We start from the raw sequence: 7,533 nt of genomic DNA, 5'->3' as shown, positions 1-7,533 counted from the left end.
ACACAAAGGATTTTAACCATTATGGTAAAAGAATCATACGTCCCCCAATCAATATAGTTACACCAGCACAACAACTCAGTGTGGCCCAACCTTAAGACAATGTGTGCCCTTCACTTTGCTTTTATATTGTATCCCTTCCTCACACTTCCTCAGTCTTTGTCTTCTTAGGCCCCAGGCCTCCAACTGACGCCATATGGACAAACACCTGCACCTGTGTGGAGCCCCACGGACATGAATGGTTCTTTGTGCGGGCTTAAGGATTTGTTCTTATGGAGTCTATTACAGGATTAGGACCTGAGATTGTAAAATGTCTGGGGCCTGGATTTTCTCATTCTCTGTGTTTGGAGACCACCTAGCACATGGTGAACACTGCCACATTCCAAATAACAATATTACTGCATGGGGGTAGAGGGGCTATCACACAATGCTGCAAATGCACTATTCTCTTTTGGTCATCATGAACTTAGGTGTTTCTTATAACAATGATAGGTGAAAGACTTTCATACTGAACTGTACTTTTCAATTTATAGTTCTCTTGTTGCTTATTTTGGGTCTAAATCAGGAACTAAAATGTCCTACTATAATGCTGTGAATCTTTTTTTTCCTGCAGACTTTGTTGGTACAAAGGCTGCATGATTTTTTTGCTGAAACTAGCCTTACATTTTTAGCTGATTTTTAAAATTCTCATACAAGTCTATTGTTTTGTGAGTTTGTGACAAACGAATGGGAAAAAATGCTGAGATGCTTTTTTTGGTTTTCAAAAGCGTGAAATTATTCACACTTTAATGTAGATCCATAGATGTTCTCTATTTTTGCTTTACATGACTATTATGAAACATTTGTTTTAGTAAAGACAATTAATTTAAAATAAATACAATGCATTAGGTACTACGGCAAAAAAGAAACCATAATGTCCTATATATATAAAATATTCCTAATTTATATTTAGAAATAATATTTAGTTCTCCTTTCTGCAGTAGATTCAAGTGATCACAACTTTACAGAGATTTCATATTGTGTTTATTATTGTACAGCAGCTCATTTACCTTCTCTATAACACATACTATAGAGAGTCCCAAAATAATTCCTAGAACACATCTTGCAGGGAAAAAAAACATGCAATCTTGATTTTTAAATTATCAGTGATGAAGAATCCACCACAACCCATGACAAATTGTTCCGAAGGTTTATTACTCTCACAGTTAAAAATGTACACCTTATTTCCAACCTGAATTTGTCTAGCTTCAACTACTTGCTAAACTGGACACAAGCACAGAGTATTCATTTTAATATGGTTAAATGTAAATGAGAACATTTAGGTGCAAATAATGTAGGCTATAATAACAAATTGGGGGATTCTATCCTGGGAAGCAGTGACTATGAGAAAAGCTTTGCGAGCTTGCTGAATAATTACCTGAATATGATCTCCCATGTGATGCTGTGACCAAAAGAGCTAATGTGATCTGGGGATATGTAAACAAGGGAATCTCAAGTAGGAATAAAGAGGTTATTTTACTTCTGTATTTGGCACTGGTGTGACCGCTTCTGGAATACTGTGTTCAGTTCTGGTGTCCCAATTCAAGAAGGATGCTGATAAATGGGAAAGGGTTCAGAGAAGAACCATTAGAATGATTAAAGGATTAGAAAACATGCCCTATAGTCATTGACTCAAGGAGTTCACTCTATTTATCTTAACAAAGAGAAAGTTAAGGGCTGCTTTGATTATAATTTCTAAGTATCTCTGTCAAGAAAAATATTTAATAATGGGCTTTTCAGTCTAGCAGAAAAAAGTATAACACAAGGAAGTCATACTAAATTATCATAATGGTTCTTTTTGGCTTTAGAATCTATGGATGTTGATTAGACAAAGTACTCTGTTATCTGTATCAGGGTTTCTAGATATCTGTTAATTACATTGGGCTTGACGTTCACCTCTGCTTCTGTGAGTAAAGGGAGGACAAATCCAGGTTATTTATTCCAAAGGGATAACATAATTTCATTTTTTCCACACTAAGCAGAAGCCTTATTGTGTGTGCTTCATGGGAACCAGGTTCTATAGTTACGTAGGAAGTGGAGCTAAGGATTATAGGGATCAGAGATAAGAGGGAGTTAGAGGACATCTGATGTTTGTAGTACCATATTTCCTGTCCCAAACCTCATTGGAATACCCCAGAAAAACCTCACTGTATAGCTACACTTTATCTATTGCTTCAAACTCCAATAGAATCCTCCTCTCTGCAACCTAAGAAGGCAAAACCCCTTAGGGCATGATTTGGACTTCCAGGGAGAGAGCCCTGAGAGGTGTTCAGTTAGGGAACAAAATAAGGGAAACTAGAGGGAGATGAAAAGTCAAGCCCAAGGACAGAAACTGGGTTTATGTTTATATGCTTAGTTTAGGAGTTTCTTAGTGGATACTGGAGAAAACCCTGAAAGTAGGATTAATCTAGAGACATTCTAGGGGAGAAGGCCTGAGAGAAGCTATGGTAGAAGCCCAGGGAAACAGCAGCAAGGAATTGAACTGAACAGACCTTGGCTGCTGGATATAGGAACCCTGGCCTAGTAAAGTGGGAAGGCCTAGGTTTCCCTACCACCCAGGGGTATGGTGGCATGAGGCAGATAATTGATTTAGAGGAGGGGGGAAATAAAATGGAAGAGGATGGCACTAAAATACACTGACACCTTTTTTGCTGAAGGATGGTCTTCTATCCCAAGCTGGAATATGGAGGTAAAGAAAACACAGTCACTGGAATCGCCACGCCAATTCCAGGAGGCAGCCAAGCAATCAAAGTGGATTCAGGCAGTCCTCCTACAGATCTAGAGAACCTAGATACAGCAGAGGCAGTGGGAGGCACAGTTAGAAGAACACCAGAGGTATTTGCTTAGATTTCAGAAGAAAGAAATCATCAGAGGTCACAGAGATGAGGTAAGAAAAAGATATCCAGAAACCAGGAGGCCAGAGGTCCAGCCAATGGTTTGCTATGTCTGTGGGCAAGAAGAGCACTTAAGGAGCTGTGCAAATTAGCCCAAGAGAGCAGTGCATGAGAAAAACTGCAGCGGTATGGCCTACTGCCAAGACTGGGTCAAAGGTTATTTGTTTTTGATGGAGAGAAGCTGGCCATATAAAAAGGCATTGCCCTATTAGGAGACTGAAAAAAGAGGTGTGGCGTCCCTAAAAAAATAGAGAGTATCCTGTGGCATGAATATCCACGGAGTAGGCAAAGTGGAGGTGGTAGATCTGATAGAGGCCCTTCTAGCTACTCAACAGACCTGTTTGGCAGAGGGCTGGAGGGGAGGATGAATAGAGGGGAGGATGAATTCGTCCCACTGAGACGAATGGATGGAGGGATGAATACTGAGTCTAAACAGTCCATGGAGGGTACTCAGCCCTTGATGCAAAGGGTGATGCAGGAGGAAGTGGCGGAAGCAAAAAGGTTTCAGGATAAGCTAGTGGAACAGGCCTTGCAAGCAGCTATCCAGGACCAACAGTTACTATGGTAGAAATACTGGGATACCTCAGACGAGAAGGGACAACATCTCATTATTGTGAATGAGCATGAGGAGTGAGATATCCTGTTTGCCCAGCTCCAGCAACTCCAAGGTAGATAACATGTACTCACATGCACTACAGTCTTGAGAGGGAGGGGATGGGATATGTACCCCATACAGGCCCTGAATGTGTTAACATGGGTTTGAGAAGCCAGTTCACATACCAAGCAGTTCAATACCTGGAGAGTGGGCCAGGCTTAATTGAGAATGAAGTCCGGATGGGAAGAGGCTGGGAGAGGACTATAAACAGAGAAAGTTGAGAGCAGAGGGAGCTGCAGGTAGAAAGTAAGGTGCAATGCAGTCACTCTCTGGGACTATAGAGAGAAGAGTAAGTTTATAGAACTATAAGATATAGAGAGAAGAATAAGACTATAGAAAGAAGCAAGTAAGAAACCTTGCCTCACTAGAGATGTCTGGCAAGCAACCATGGGAGGCATAGAGTAGCCACTGTGGTGGATCAGGCTCTGGTGGTATGTCCTGAAAGAAGAACAGGATTTGGACTTCCAGGAAGAGAAGACTGGGAAGTGTTCAGTTAAGAAACAAAGTAAGGGAAACCACAGGGTGAATAAGCCCTGAGAAGAACAGAAGTTGAGTTTATGTTTATACATTTAGTTTGAGAGCTTGTTAGGGGATGCCAAGGAAGAGCCCTGAGTGTCCCAATCCTGAGAGAATGATTAACCTAGAAAGAGATAAGGCCTGAGAAAGGCCGCATTAGGAAGAAGTCCTGGTGGGCAGCAGCAAGGAGTTGATCCGAGCAGACGAAGCTGCTGGTTATAGGGTCCCTGAGCTGGAGCCCAGTGTAGTGGAAGTGCTCAGGTTCCCTTACCAGGCATGGATATGGTGGTGTAGGGTCAGAGAAAGGGAAAAGACAATGGAGAGTCCTGAGAAAAGGGAGTGAGCATTATGGAACCCAGAGGCAAGGCCAAAAACCTGATACAAAGTCTTGGACTTTGGCTTGTTGTGTTCTGTTCCCCCAGAAGAGGTGAACTTAAATCATGGCCTGACCAGAAGGCCAATTCGCAGCTAGACATAGACAACCAGAGGACCAGAGCAATCATCCGCAAGGGGTTCCATATATAATATGAATATCTGGAATGGTGAAATTTTCTTTCATTATTTAAAAAGTCCTTATCAAAACTTATTAAACATTTTCCACAAAATTCACATATGGGGTCTCTGTACAGTGTTTGTAAAATTTAATAAACAATTCAGTTATCAATCAGTATGTTAAACCTCATTTGTGCAAATTAAGAATTTAGTATTTCATATCAGCTTGCTGTAAGCAGCCACTATTCCTAAAGAATCAACCTCTTCGTTGGAAGTAATTTACTATCAAAATTAAATACCTACTAGGGCTACTTTATATTGAACTACATGCTTCTGGCATAGGAATAAGGAGCAGTAAGAATGCACCATACAGCCCTCCATGGGATGGAGTAACTGGACCTTGGATTCAGGCACATCAGATTGAGTGAGTGCTATGTGCCCAATTACTTTCCCTGTGAAGTGAATGGACAGGAAGTGGCAGGGAATGAACTGTGACTTTGTTCCAGGCCCACTCCTTGTTGCCAGAACAGCTGAGCTAACATTAGGGTGTTGTATAGGCCAGAAGCAAGTTACCACCCTTCAGATAGTGCACAGAAAGCTGGGGAAGAATTGTGATTCAGAGGAGTGTCTCTGAGTCATAATACCTCCCAGGCTTCTCCTGGGATGGTGCACCTTACGCACCACTCCTTTCTCAGTCCTTTGCCTACAGTCAAAGTCTAGCCCTAATTATTAACTTAGTCATGAAAATTTGACAAATCTGAAACATATGAAAGCGCCTTATTTTAAAATATATTTTGAACGTTATTTTATTCTGCATAGTAAATATAACTATGTGTGTTTTTAATTATTATGATTTAAAATAAGCATGGATCACCTCAATGTAGCGAGAAATTCAGTAATAAAAAATCCTCATCCAAAATACAGTTTATATCTTGATTTCAAGGTCTGTGGATGGTGTTCCTTCCCTCCTCCCATTGACAATAATGTTCATGCAATGATGATTTTAAAGAGGAATTAGTCTATCAGTTCAGTAGACCACATCATAAATCCATTGCATTTAACTCAAATAATCAGCAGCTCCAGTTCAGAAGCACACAGATGAATTAGCGTGGAGTTTGAATTATCTCCACCCAATAGAAGATGGTCTCTTAAATCATGGTTAATGACACTTGGTGATAATGCAAGGCTAGTTTATCTCTCCCAGTATTATTTAACTGGTTTCTAGTTAATACAAAGATACATTATATGCTAATCATTCTTCACCCCTAAAAAATACCAACCACTCCATCTTGTTGACCAAATAGAACCACAAAAACTTACTTTATTTGCTAACACTAATGATTCAGTGGAAAGGGAAATTAAAAAAATTAGCAATAGCCAGGTGTCAATATGATCAAGAGAATTTGTTTACAATAGTAGTTCTCACCTTGCACTGGGATATTATGGTGTAGAGGCATATCAGTGGATGGTTGTAACCCTTCTTGGAGAAATCCAGAAATGTCACACCAATTATTATGGAATAATGTACCATGAACCAACTCTATCTAGGAGAAGGGAAACACTTATTTCACAGGACACACAGGATTTGCTTTACACTGACCAAATGGTTAAACCAAAAAACAGATTGACCACTTCATTATGAGGTATAAAAGGTCATTGTTGGTGAGTCTATAGTAGTGGTGAGTGTGGCAGAACTATTAATGGGAAAGATTAAATTAAAGTCCAAGAAAAGGATCGGTGCAGCTGGAGCCACAATTAATCTTGGTTGTTAAAGAATAGCTCTGTGATGGAGGTGATGCTTGGAGGGTGTTTTAGGCCATTCATTTACAGTGATGAACAAATCTTGCTACAGATGGTAAATATTAAAGAAGGTCTCTCTCTCTGTATATTGAGGGACATAATCATACAAAGATTTAGTTAATTGTGCCTTCATACTCATGAAGAGAATACTTTCAAAAGGGCTTGTACCATCAGCTTGAGCTCTGGAAGAAGGAAAAAAAGATAGCTGTCTAGAAATTTTTTCATCTCTTTTGCTGTTTGGACACTTACAGGGCTGAAGCTACAAAACAGAAGCAGAGAACTTCAGGGTCAACCTGGGTTATCCCTAAAAGACATTCAGAGCTGAATGTCTATACAGCAATTTGCAACCCCGCAACCCAAGCTCTGCGAACCCCAGTCTGCTGATCTGGGCCAGCAGTGGCCACACTGCAGGTCTTTTATTGCAGTTTAGCTATACCCTACTTGTCAACAGATTAAGGCCAGTTTTGGAGGAGGCAGTAGGCAAGGAACCATGAGGATTTAGACCAGACCAAAGTTGCATTGATCAGATATTCACACTCTGACAGTTGATGTAATAAAAGTGAGAATGGGGATTAAGTTTCTGTTTCAATGTCTTCATGAAGGCATTTGATTCTGTTTGGAGGTGGAAGCATTATGGAAAGTAATAAAATCATATGCTGTTGCAGATAAGATAACTGCAATTATGAAAGTTATGTATGAAGACTCCTGTAACGTTGTTCAAATCAAAGTTTGATGTAAAATAAGGAGACATGGAATCACAGTCGCTTTTCATTATGTTCTTAATATTAGATGTTAAAAATGGTTGACAAGTTGAAAGATGTCACACTGGATGATCTAGAGTTAAGTTCTTTCACTTACACAGATGACATCATACAACTGGCAGACACATTTGAAATGATTATGATACCCTTCTGTATCTTGGAAAATTGGTGTAGTCAACTTTGATTTACAATAAGTGCCAAGAAAATGTAGTGGTATGTCTTGGAAAAGGGAGAGTCGATAGAGTTAAAATGCAGGATCAAAGACACAGAACAAATACAATCTTATGTGTACCTAGGAACTTGATCAGTGCCAGTGGTTCCATCAAGTATGGAAGTATGGCTTTAGTAATAAGTGCTGCACAAAAGTTGATGAAATTAT

Source organism: Emydura macquarii, unplaced genomic scaffold (genome assembly GCF_026122565.2).
Source record: "Emydura macquarii macquarii isolate MOO-44397 ecotype Brisbane River unplaced genomic scaffold, CSIRO-AGI_Emac_v2 contig_2406, whole genome shotgun sequence".
NCBI lineage: Eukaryota > Metazoa > Chordata > Testudines > Chelidae > Emydura > Emydura macquarii.
The sequence above is the reverse complement of the archived record's forward strand: the minus strand, read 5'-3'. Positions refer to the sequence as shown.